Source organism: Equus caballus, chromosome 16, assembly GCF_041296265.1.
Source record: "Equus caballus isolate H_3958 breed thoroughbred chromosome 16, TB-T2T, whole genome shotgun sequence".
Lineage (NCBI taxonomy): Eukaryota > Metazoa > Chordata > Mammalia > Perissodactyla > Equidae > Equus > Equus caballus.
Genome location: NC_091699.1, coordinates 49,930,868 through 49,944,582, shown reverse-complemented (window position 1 = coordinate 49,944,582; position 13,715 = coordinate 49,930,868). Strand labels below are relative to the sequence as shown.

Sequence of the window (13,715 nt, the reverse complement as noted above, 5' to 3'; positions counted from 1 at the left end):
CAATCTTCCTCTTTTTGATTGAGGAAGATTTGCCTTGAGCTCACATCCGTGCCAATCTTCCTCTATTTTTGCATGTGGGTCGCCAACAACAGTGGTGTAGGTCCACATCCGGGACCTGCCAGGCCACTGAAACGGAGAACACCAAACTTAACCACTAGGCCACCAGCCGGCTCAGACATTGTTTAAAATTACCAGTGCATAGCCATCAAGTCAAAACAAGAAGAGAAAAATGGACTCTGAATGTTGTCCTTCTAAAGCAGTGGACTGTGGATTATTTTGTTATTCAATTAGATGGCAAAGCATTGTTTACTATGCAATGACATTATAGCTATGTTAAAAGTATACAATAGTCAATTTTGCCAGATGAAGCGTTGGTTACACCATTCCCAGCTCACGGGAAAGCAACAGTCAGAAAAATGTAAAAGTTGAACAATCTCATCACAGCAGAATTTCTGAATTAAAAATGAAAGAGAATGCAACCGAAGTTAAGTTTCTCAGTGTCTTATTTGGCAGCTGAGCAAGGGAAGCCATTTACCAATGGGAAATTGAAACATGCTTGATTGCAGCAGCCAAACTAAGGGGCCCAGAGAAATGAAACTTATTTAAAGCTGTTAGCCTTGGGAAAGAACAGTTGCTCAAAGTTGAGCACATTGAGAATGACATCAATAGTCAATTAAAAACAAGGCAAATGATTTCCAGTGGTTTTCCTTGGCACTTGATGAGTTGACAGATACTACCAACACTGTCCAGTTATTGTTTATGCAAGCAGTCAATGCTGAATTTGAGGTGGCTGAAGAATTAGCCCCTATGAATAGCCTGCCTGGAACAACTGCAGGTGAGAGTATTTTCAAACAGGTTGAAAAAACACTAATTGAGCACAGCCTGAAGTGGAGCCTGCTAATATATGTCACAACCGACGGTAATAAAAAATATATGTGGAGGGGCCGGCCCTGTGGCCGAGTGGTTAAGTTCATGCACTCCGCTTTGGCAGCCCAGGGTTTCACCGGTTCGGATCCTGGGCACGGACATGGCACTGCTCACCTCAGACATGCTGAGGTGGCGTCCCACATGCCACAACCAGAGGCACGCACAACTAGAATATACAACTATGTACTGGGGGCTTTGGAGAGAAGAAGAAGAAGAAAAGATTGGCAACAGATGTTAGCTCAGGTGCCAATCTTTAAAAAAGAAAAATATATATATGTGGAGAAGAAAAAGACTTACTTGGACAAATTTACAAAGTCTGTGAAAATTTAAGTGTTTAGAACCTATAGTTATTCATTGTATTATTTATCAGCATGTATTTGAAGAAAATATTTACATCCATCATCCATTATTGAACCAGTAGTGTCAATGGTGAACTTCATTTGCTCTCGTGAATTTAGCCATGGTCAGCTCCCTAAATTTTTGTCAGAAATAAAAGATGAGTAGCCTGACTTGACCAGCACACATCAGTTTGACGGCTTAGCAATAGTAAAGTTTTATTGCAATTTTTGGAGCTCAGAGCCAAGACTTCTCTGAATGAGAAGAAGTGCTCTCAACCACTATTAATGAATACTGAAGGGCTTTGGAAATTAGCTTTTGCTGCAGTCTTGATAATATTTCTAATGAATTCAACCTAAAATTAAAAGACCAAATAGTGCTTATATGTAAACATTATGTTGCAATAAAGTTATTTCAATGACAATGTTGTTTAGTCACAAGTAATGTCAAGCAGCTTTACACACCACTTCCAATGCTGGCAAAAGTCAAAACAAGTGAGATCCCCATTCCCACATAACTTTGGGGCAGATATATTTTCTGAGCTCAAACCACAGTACCAACAGCATTTTTTGGACCTCAATGCAAGTGCAGAGGAACATTTAACTATGCAATTGAGCGGGTTCCATGAAGCCTTCAATAGGAAGTGATTAATCCGCAATGTAAGGACGTGCAGGAAGATAAATATAAAAATCAAATAGAATTCTATAAGTGCCTTCCAAGTGATGAATATGCTCGATCAAAATCATATGCTTGTGGACTGAAATCAGTATTTGGCAGTACTTATCTGTGTTAAAAGACATTTTCAAAGACAAAATATGTAAAAGCTACCACAGACCAACATTAGCAGGTAAGATTTGCAATCAATTTCAATGATAGGGGACACTAACTTTGAGCCCCAAATAAGTGAAATGTTATTTCCCTCCCCTAAAAAGAATTCCATTCTTTTCATTATTAGTCCTTCATTACAAAAAATTGCACTCAATAATTATTATATTTTGAATTCCATCAGTAAAAATTTTGTTTTCTCTTTTGTTATATAAGTACTTACATAACATTCTTGAAATTGACTCTTGGTCCATTAAGCTTAAAATATTTAAAATCTAGCCCTTCACAGAAAAGTTTTCCAACTCCTGATATAGAGGAACAGACATATACACCTCCTAAGCTTTGCGTAATAGACAGATAATAAACTCTGAATCCCAAAGTTAAAATACACACATTTTAAGTACAAATGAATATTTCTAAATGTTGGGAATATTTTAGCTGTAGGTCAACTCAAATCACAAAAATTCAGAGTCATACATCCCATATTCTGTAACCACAATATAATTAGGCTAGAAATCAAAAAAGAAAAGAAAAAGTATGTTTAAGATTCTAAACTTCTCAATAACACATAGGTCAAATGGTAAGTTATAATGACAATTGAATTGCACTTAAAATTGAATAATAATGAAAGTATTACCTTAAAATTGTTGGATATAGCTAATACTTTGTGTGAGAAAATGTGTAGATTTAAATGATTGCATTTGGAAAGAAAGAAAAGATGGAAAATGGTAAGCTAAGCTTTTTGGTCAAGAGATTAGAAAAAAAGAACAAAATAATCCTGAAGAAAGTAGAAAGTATAAAACAGGTAAGAACATAAATTAATGAGATAATAAGTCAAATTTATTTGAAAAATTTGCTGAAGAGCCCAGACTTGGGAAAGGCTGATTATAGAAACAATAGAGAAGTTACTTGTGTTCTTATATTAGGAAATGATAAGGTTCATCCTACAAATTGAGCAGAATTTAAAACCTGTAATATACTGATCTCCTTTATTCAAATGAATTTTAAAACCTTTGCCACAGGAAGTTGTTGCTGGATTGATTATGTTTAAGGACATCAAATCACTCTGATGATGACAAGCCATGTGTTTGTAAAGAGGAGGAGCATAATGTTAAATGTCAGGCAGGCATGGGGAAGGTTTTCGGGGTGTATGTTGGTGTAAACATTTATAGGTGTAAGATAGGAAGATGAGCCTCAGTGAGTTGGGGTCCTCAAGGCGGGGAAGCACAGTGTTCTGGATTTACCTTGAGGAATAGAAGAGGACCAACAACAAAATACTAACTTTGAGTTTTTGATGCATGTCTGTCAATCAATATCAAGCCATAGGATCAAAGGTAAAGGGTTTTTACAAGGGTAAAATAAGAGGATGCATATAAAGAACATACGTGGTCTGCGGTAGCATCAATTGTTAGCTGTGGTTGATCAGACCTATTTGCTGGACCATGGAAAGAGGAGGTATATGGTTTCAAGAAATTATTACTTGAGATTCCTGAAAAATTTTTCTTTGAGTGTTTCTTTAATTTCATGTGTTATTATTTTAATAATATCGAAGTACACTCCTCGGAAAGTCAAAAACCTTAGAAGAAAACATAGGGGTAAATCTTAGATCTGGCAATGGATTCTTAAATATGACACCAAAAGCACAAGCAACAAATGATTAAAAAAAAGATGAATTAGATTGCATCAAACTTAAAAACTTTTGTGCATGAAAGGACACTATCAAGAAAGTTAAAATACGACCTACAGAATGGGAGAAAATATTTATGTGAAATCATAGAAAATACATATATTGGTCTCTGCCCTGGTTCCTGGCAAATAGCTCCTAAATCCTTGTAATTTCCTAAGTGATATATAAAAAAAAAATAAGTAGTTTTGTTTTCTAACCCATAAGAGACTTATCTCTTTTTTTTTGCTACCAAAGATTCGCCCTGAGCTAACATCTGCTGCCAGTCTTCCTCTTTTCTTTTTCTTTCCTCCCCAAAGCCCCAGTACAGTTGCATATTCTAGTTGTCCTTAGAGTTGTCCTCTAAGTCCTTCTAGTTCTTCAGTGGGAGCCGCCATCACAGCCTGGCTACTGACAGGATGCGCGGTGTGGTTCTGCACCCAGGAACAGAACCCAGGCTGCTGAAGCAGAGCATGACGATCTTTAACCACTAGGCCATCAGGGCTGGCTCCAGAGGAGACTAATGTTAATAAGTAATTTTTTTTATCCTTTTAATAGTCATCACACATATAGTTGATCTTACTTCCGCCGTTTTTTCCTTTTTAAATACTTTTTAATAATTCTTTTGTGCTTTTTTTCCTTAAATATTAGTGTTTTCTTTCCCTTCTGGTGTTTTTGAAGGATATGATGTTTTAAAATTGCACCAGCTACTTTGGAGTCATTTAATAATATGCTTTCATCTCTAATTCTCAAATGTAGTTATGAGTCAGTACCAGTCCTCTCCACACTAAAAACATGGATTTTCAAGAATTATAATATTTATCGTTGATTTATAACCACAGTGCCCACAGAAATTTAGACCTAATCTATGTTGGAATGAATGTATTGCCATTAAGTCCTATGAAACCACTGGCAGAGTCACACTCTCATGTGACTGTTCAGATGTTTACCTATATTGTATCTTGAGGTAGGTTTTCTAGGGTAGTATGTTTTCTGGCTTTTGGATTCTCTATAATATGGTCTTTGTATTACCTATACTCATAACCAGACCACTAAGCTGGATATGGAATTATCAAGACATACTTTCCCTAAAAAATCTAGAGACATGACTACATTGTCATTGAGTATCTAGGCAGTCATGCACTGCATAATGACATTTTGGTCAACAACGGGCCGCATTTATGACAGTGGTCCCATAATATTAGTCGCATATAGCCTACCTGTGTAGTGGGCTATGCCATCTAGGTTTGCATAAGTACACTCTATGATGTTTGCACAACGCCAAAGTCACCTAACAGCACATTTCTCAAAACGTATCCCCATCGTTAAGTGATACATGACTGTAGTTTCTGAGATTAATCCTTTAGGCAGTTTTTAATATTTTTGTAGCAAATCTGGTTCTTCTCCATGAAATCTTTTATACCTCTATACTAATCTTATGTACTTATTTGATATTGTCCCACAGTTTTCTGATGCTCTGTTCTGCTTTATTCTCTCTTTGTGTTTTAACTTCAGGTAATTTCTATTGACTATCTTCAAATTCACTGATTCTATGCTCAGCTGTGAAAAGTCTACTGATAAATCCATTAAAGGTATTCTTCATCTCTGCTACCATTTTTGTTTCTAACATTTCCGTTTGACTCTTTATTTTAGTTTCCATCTGTCCGATGAAAATTCTCCCCTCCAGGGATATAAGATAGAACACAGGCACCCCTGGGCAGGTTACAAGGAAAATGGTAACCTCAGGAGAGCCAGGTGTAAAGAGAAATTTCCAAGGTCAGGTGCAAACACAGAGATCATGCTGCTGACTGACCATGATCCAAGAGGGCATAATGCAAGGGTTTTAGGAGTTGAAGAGGGTGGAAGATGGAGTAAGAAAACATAAACATGACCCTATGTGGATTAAAATCTGGGAAATGGGGAGTTATTGGGTGTCCAATGCTTCTTGTGTTGCCTGATAAAATAAGAGAGAAACGGCATGATGAGAAAAGGCCTCTATGAACACAAAGAAAAAGCCAGGATAGAAGACAAAGCTTATATTGGCAGGTGCTTCCTAACATGGAAGTCCAGAACAAGAGATTCACCCTTCAGTCCAGCAGACTCTGGGGCAGGGGACAGACTGCCTCCAGTGGGGGTATTCCTATAGGTTTCAGAGCTAGAAAATTGGTGTTCTGTGTGTCAGCCTGACCCATAAGAAAAAGAGGAAGGGGTGGGCTGTGTGTGTGCTGGTTTTTCCCTCTGAACTTGCCAGTCATGTCAATATTCCCATGGGTGATGAGCTGGAGGGAGTCCAGAAGAACGACAGACAGTGGGGCTCCGACCACATGGAAGGAATACAAGCGCACCCTCCCAATCACCAGTACTCATGAGTGACAGTAAAGGAGCAGAGCAAGGAGAACAGTTAAAGCAGTGGCCAGATTTTACTAAAATATGAAGTTGATGGTCAAAGCCTGATTAAAGTGAGAGACTAGGCAAGATCTTTGAAGAGATGTGGAGATGGATGACCAGAAAGGTAGAATTCTAGAGGTAGAATTGCCTCTAGAGAGAGGAACAAATGCAAAAGGAGCCTAGGGCAGAGGGAAAAGAGAACCAACCAATCCAGGTTTGTGGACAGGGCTGGACAAATAGATGAGCACATAATGGTGAAGAGAAAGGGAGAAAGTTAAGCAAATGAAGAGTTACTATGATTTCCACCCTTTCTAGGCTTGGAAGATTACATAGGTTATGAAGATCAGAATTTCCACTGGGGAGAAAAAGTAAGGGATAAATTTGGAAGCTTAAAATGACACAAGGTAGGAGAAGCATCATTGTCTCCTTGGAGCTTCTTCATGAAATATTAAATTCTTTGATATTTCTATTGTGACCTCAATTATAAGTAAATAATTCTTTGAAAACTGAAATATAAAGGATAAGATAAAATGCTGTAGGAGAGGGCAGAAGCTCCTGGCCCCTCAACCCTCCCCAGCTCCACAGTTCCTCTTCCCTCTGCAAACATGAAGAGACTCTAACATGTTTTGTCCCCTTCTATGATGCTGACTTGGCCACGTTTGCTAACAGGGGAGTGATGGTTTGCTTAATGACCCAATACCTGGAACAGCCCCCTCGTGGGTTCCCTGCTGACAGTCCCAGAGAGGAGAAGCTGGAGGGACAGGCCCAGAGCAGCCTTGCTGGCTCTCCTCACCTCTCATTTGTTTCACACGAGCCTGGGGAGCCCACCAATCAGGACTATGTAGCGGTGGGAGCCAGATTTCTGTTCTAGGATGACAGGCTCCTCGTGGGTCCTTTAGTCTGGGGCTCTAACCACCTTAACATTACTGGAGACATGCCCAAAGTGGGGGCAGAGCAAAGAAGTCTGGCTTAAGGTACTGAGCACCAGCCTGGCTCACAGCGGGGTGGAGACCAGTCTCCCTTTGCTCATTTTCTTATGTGTGCACAGAATTCAGGAGCCATACGTGAAGGGCGACTGGCAAGGAAGCATTCAGCTGTGATTTGCTTTCTTTACCAACACCCTCTAATCGCTCTCCAAGCAAAGCCTAACTTTGAACAGAGGCTCTGGTGTGAACAGAGAGCTAACCATAGGACAAGATGTTCTTATTGGTGAAATTCAGATAACATAAAATTAGACATTTTAAAGTGTACAGTTCAGATGCATTTAGTACATTCACAATGTTGTGTGACCACCAATTCTTTCTAGTTCCAAAACTTTTTCATAGCCCCAAAAGAAAACTCCATACCCATTGAGCACTTACTCCCTGTTTCCCCCTCCTCCCAGCCCCTAGTCACCAGCAATCTTCTTTCTATCTTTATGGATTTACCTATTCTGGATATTTCATAAAAGTGGAATCACACGATATGCGACTTTTGTGTTTGGCTTCTTTCAATGAACATAATGTTTTTGAGGTTCATCCACATAGTAGCATGTAGCAGGACTTCATTCCTGTTTATGGCCGAGTAATATTCCCCTGTTTGGAGATATCCATTCATCCATTACCAGATGTTTGGATTGTTTCACCTTTTGGCTATCATGAAGTGTTGCTACATGCCTAGGAGTGGAGTTGCTGGGTTTGGTCAGGATTTTTATTTATTTATTTTATTGTTACTCAGGAACTTATGCAATAAGTGACTGGTCCATTTTAGCTTCAGATAGAATGAGTCATTTAACCAAAGTTAAGTAAATTTAAACCGAAATCATTGTTATTTCAGACTGGAACGATAATTATTGCCCACATCATGGTTTGAAGCTACCAAGCCCAGTTAGTCATAGAAAAAGTGGAACAAGTCAGACTCTCTGATTAATCATCAAATCTTAAATTCCAGAACACCCCATATGTTATATTTCCCTGTAACAAGAATGCCTAAATAAGTAAAGAATTAGAAATCTCTCTTATTTTTGATAATTATGTTGTAAACTCATTTCATATTCTTTATTAAGATTGGGATCTTTGTCATTTATATGTATTTCTTTTATAATGGGGAACTTAAAAAAATTGGGAAATCCCAGCTATAATTTATTTGCTCTAAGTGAAAGTTAATTTGAATTGTCAGCTAAGCTGTCTTGTTAATTTAACAAGAGCTAAGTTTTTCCTGTCTGCTCTGGTGCTGCTGCAGGTATTAAGAGAGGGGAAGAGACCCCTGGTTCTTTATGTAATGCAACAAAACTCAGATTTAATCATCAATCTATTTAATAATATACTGAATTACAAAATAGCACATTTAGATGTCTTATTCTTCAAAGAATTTATATCAAGTAATATTTATTGTGTCTTCAAATTTTAATTTTACTTCTATTGATGAGTAAAAGCACAATCTTCTACCTTCAAGCAGTCTTAGAAAACACAGCTCTGGGGCTGGCCCAGTGGTACAGCAGTTAAGTGCGCGCATTCCGATTCTGGGTGGCCCAGGGTTCACTGGTTCGGATCCCGGGTGTGGACACAGCACCGCTTGGCATGCTATGCTGTGGTAGGCATCCCACGTATAAAGTAGAGGAAGATGGGCACGGATGTTAGCTCAGGGCCAGTCTTCCTCAGCAAAAAGAGGAGGATTGGCAGATGTTAGCTCAGGGCTAATCTTCCTCAGAAAAAAAGAAAGAAGGAAAGAAAGAAAGAAAGAAAACAAGGCTCTATGGAATTAAGGAATCAGGATATTGAGAGAGACTTTGTCCATTAAAATATCCTTGAGCAGGAGCTTGCTTTGCAGGAGGAGTCTCCCCCCCACAGAATCCTTAGACGAGCAGAAAGACTTGGAGCGATATTCATCGATTAACTATTTTTGAGTTCTTCATCTTGTAATTTGCTGATAATTCTAATTTACTGTAGACAGTTTACTTTGTCCTTTGGCATTTTTTCCTTTTTTCCTTTTAAGGTAAGAAAGTGTCTCTCATTATACAAGATGAGAAGGAGATTCTCTAACTGCTATTTGCTTCACTGGTCATTGTTTACCTATTATTTCTGGAATGTACCTTGAAATCCTGTGTGAGGTAAGCAGTTTACAGAGATAACACCTATCCCACCCCCATATCAATTTGGTTACACCATATAAAAATGACAGATGGGGCCAGAATGGGGAAAATATTTGTAGCGCATACAACTGAGAATGTATTGATAGCTGGAGTATTTAAGGAATTACTACAAGCCTTTAGGTAATAGATAGGAAATCTGAAAGAGAGACAGACTGATTTGGGGTGGGTTGTTCACATGAGGAAATTCCTTGGTGTAAAAATGCCCATTTTTTAGGTATGCCCATGAAGAAATGCCCAGCTTCACTAGTAATCAGAAAATACATGAAAAAATAAAGAGTGAGATACTACTATATGCACATGATGTTGGCAAAAACCATAGCGCCAGATAGAATCAAGGACTGATGAGGTGTGGGGAACGGCCACACTCTGCTGAAGGCCTGTAAGTGATGCGTGGATTCCAGGGGGCAGTTGAGAGGTCTTGGTGAAATTTAGCAGTGAGCACACGCCGTCTGACTCACCAGTCCCACTGGGGGCCGTGTGCTCAGAGAGACGCGCACACAGCACAGCAGGAAGACGTGTGAGGGTGTACATCAGACACCAGGGGCAAGTAAAGCGGGACCTGTGAAAAGAGGGGCATTGTACAGCTACGTACCTTAATTATAAAGATCTCAAGAGCATAACCCTAAGTGAAAACATCAGACCACAGCATAAAATATTGCATATTACAAGAGAGGAATGAGGGCTGGGAGGTACAGTGACCCACAGGCCTGTCCTCACAGGTATTCACATGTCCTCCTGGAAGACCGGGGTGGGGGGACGGGTAGGAAGTACTGTCCACAAAAGATAGGACAAATCTGTTTTGTGATGTGTCCTGTCACTATTTAGAGGATATTCATTTCCTTCCTTCCAAATTATGAATACTACATTTACTCTCTATTAATTGCTATCATTGTTATTGTTTGGTCTGTTTTTGAGCTCTCAGTTCTCAGCTACTGAATAATCTCTTAGTGAGCCAATATCATACAACTTTATTTATTATTGTCTTAAGATATGTTTAAATATCTGGCAGAATTACTTATTTTCAATATCTCTATAACAATATTATTTCAGATGACATGAATTTTAGAACATTTATAAGTTTCTCTCTACCAATATATAATATTTGTGATTACAACTGTAATTCATAAAACTTATAAATTAATGTAAGAGTAAATGATCTTTACAGAGTACATATCTCTATTTATATAAAACTTCACTAATACAAATTTCCATAGTACTATAAGTTTTCTCTTGTACATTTTGAACATTTTCTGTTAAGAATAAGGAAATATTAAATAGGGTAAAATAGCAAAGGAAAAAAAGAAACGAGGAAAGAGAAAACTTTGAGAAGGGCCAAGTATAAAAATGAAGCGGGTAGAGAAAAGTAGATACACAAGACACAGGCGCTGGTTCACATAAAGCTTTGTAATCTTGAGCGTCTGTGCCCTCGCCTGCCTTGGCACCTTCCACACTATGTTGAGATTTGCTATTTACTCTCCAGCTCTGGCCACTCAGGTGGAAGCCCTGTGAAGCAGAGCTGTTTCTGAGCCTGCAGGGTCTGTCTCATAGGAAGAGCTCAACGCACTCTTGTCAAACGAGTAAGTGAGAGAGTGGAAGGATAACTGGAGCAGTTAGCAGCAGAGTCACAGAGAGAGAGCGCGCAAAGTCAAATGTCAGAAAACGAGCCAGAAAAGGGGGACGCGTGGCACAGGGAGCATCCAGAGTGGAGAGATGGCTAAGGAAGGGAAGCTAGGGGCGTGTGTGAGGAGAGCAAACATAGGCGTCCCAGAGGAACTGATTTCTACACAGCGGAGAGGAAAGGCGACAGGGAGTGAGGCAACTGTGGCCAAGCGTAAAAGCAAAGCAGCTTCTGCTTTTCCGAGAGGACTATCGTTCTGCTTTGGCACTGTTCGTGTCTGCTCAAGATTCCAAATAACTTGATTTGGGGAGAGAAGAACCTCACCAATCTTTTTTTGGCAGTTGATGTTTAATGCTTTTAGATCGTTTATTTGGCAGAGTTGGTAACGTGATTAATATACTATTTTTGGAGGATAAGCATGGACAATATGAGAATCTTTTAAGTTTGGATGCATTTGACTCCTTTTAAAAACTGCCCTTTAGAGTAAATCAAAGGGGAACAGGAGGTTAAAAATGCAAATTCGAATGTGTAGCCCCAGAACCAAACCTTAACAACGGATAGTAACGGTATGTTCCATTGGCTGGGTGCCCATTGAAATTTATAAGAATTCCAGAAGACAGTGAGTATGGGCAGGTCTGTTAAGACAGTAGGGTCCTCTGACCTAGGGGGCCCAGAGACCCTAAGACCCATTTAGAGGGCCGATGAGGTGAAAACTTGTTATAATGACACTAAGATATTACTTGGCCTTTTTTACCTTTCTCAAGTAAACAGTGGATTTTCTAACTTCATAACTGAATGGAAAGCAGAAGCTCATGAGAACTTAGGTGTCTTTTATTGAAGAAATCCGAGTCAGTTTCTAATGTATTTATGAATTATAATAAAGATGATTATGCATAAAAAATAAATAAAAATTAAAGCAAAGCAGGAGTAAAAGGTAAATAAGAAGGAGGAGTTAATTCAAAAGTTTCTAATGTATTTATGAATTATAATAAAGATGATTATGCATAAAAAATAAATAAAAATTAAAGCAAAGCAGGAGTAAAAGGTAAATAAGAAGGAGGAGTTAATTCAAAGAAATAGAGGTGGGAAATGAATTCTGCAATAGAAAATGTGCTATGATAAGATGAGAGAAGAGAAAGGAAATTAAAACACTAGAACAGCATCAGAAAAGAAATGTGAGAGGAAGCAGGTTGTTAAGTGGGAGCGTCTGGGACCCACAAAGACAGCAGAGGAGAGCGAGGCAGTAGTAAGGAAACCAGGCCCGTAGATGGAGGGAGGGATGAACGGATGGGCAGCAGAGCAAGGAAAAGAAACTTTAAAGAAGAGAGAGATGTGCACCAGCTGGCACGGCAGTAATGGATTAAATGGACCTAAATGACATTAAAGAGAGGAGACGAGAAGTGAGAAGAGGAACATGAAATTGTAGCTCCATAACCTCTAAGCATAGAAAAAGCTGGAAATGAGAGGACAGAGTAACATGAGTATAGAGCATAAGATAACATAAGTGAAAAGCCACAATGATGAGAATACGGGAGGACAGAGAGCAGGCTGAAGGGAAGGACAGAGGAGTGGAAGACAGAAGGGAGCTGAGCCATAAGGAACAATGTCCGGCAGAGGCAGTAGGGGCAACTGCACTGCGAGCGGGCTGTCGCAGGCGCTGCTCAGGCAATTTGCAGGCATTGGGTGACTCCGCCCTTCAGAGGCAGTCTTGCAGAGGAGAGGCTAAGGGGCCGCCTGCCCAGGGTCAGCACCTGGTCCGAGACAGAGCAGGTTGACTTGGGGAGGCTGGCACTGGCAACAGTGACCAAATGGCTATACAATCCCTCAAAAACAGACTAGAAAAATTGGAATAAATAGAGGTCAGAGAACAAAAATGGAACAGTTTATAAAATTTTGAGGGTAAAATGCCTTTTAAAAAAGAGGACAGGAAGGAAAGAGAATAAAAAATGCAATGGACTTAGGGGGCTGGCCTGGTGGCATAGTGGTTAAGTTCACACACCCCACTTCAGTGGCTTGCAGTTCTCAGGTTCAGATCCTAGTCACAGACCTACATCCCACTCGAAGCCACGCTGTGGCAGCATCCCCCATACAAAATAGAGGAAGACTGGCACAGATGTTAGCTCAGGGCAAATCTTCCTCACCAAAAAAAAAAATAAATAATAATAATAAATAAATAAATATATATATATATATGCATGCAATGGACTTAATAGGAAAAAAGAATGAGTAAGAAAAGGAAGTATGAGAGAATAAAAACAGAAATGGGTAAAGAAGAGAAAGAAATGAAAAGAGACTAATGAGAAAAATAGCAAGATGACAAATGAGAAAGATGACAGAGAATACTCAAATAGAAAAAAAAATGAAGAGACACTTTTCAAAAGCTGTTGGAAGACAAATGAGAAAAGGGGCTTCCCCAGAAGTATGTCCCCGTTGCTCCCAGCTCGGATCTGACACAAGGGACTCACCTGGCTGGTGTTGCAGCGATGATACTGACTGACAGGTTGTGGGGGGTGATGCAGGCTCCAGAGTTACAGGGAACAGGTGGGTGACCTTGTCCCACATGGGATGTGATTATCGTGTCACCCAAACCAGATCTGAGCAGATCAGGGTGGAGTCTCCAAGAATCAGCCTACTGAGTGCATTGTGACAATTATACATAGAAGCAAAGCACACCCTGGGGACACCAACTGTTCTAGATGTGGATGTTGTGTTAATGAAAGCTCTGTGACATAAACTCAGGATTTAACTCTATTCTGTTGAAGCAATAAGTTACAAGTCAACTTGATGAAATACAATGTAAAATTTTAAAGAATGATTAGCTAAGTTAC

At 39.4% G+C, this 13,715-nt stretch overlaps 1 long non-coding RNA gene across 1 annotated transcript; it reads right to left on the bottom strand.

The window, feature by feature from the left end:
• Positions 1-8,415: 8,415 nt before the first annotated feature.
• LOC111768338 (uncharacterized) lies at positions 8,416-13,599 on the bottom strand. Its single transcript, XR_002800603.2, has 2 exons — positions 13,353-13,599; positions 8,416-9,828 (listed from the first exon to the last, which is right to left on the bottom strand). It is a non-coding gene; the product is annotated as an uncharacterized lncRNA (long non-coding RNA).
• Between the last annotated feature and the right edge of the window lie 116 nt (positions 13,600-13,715).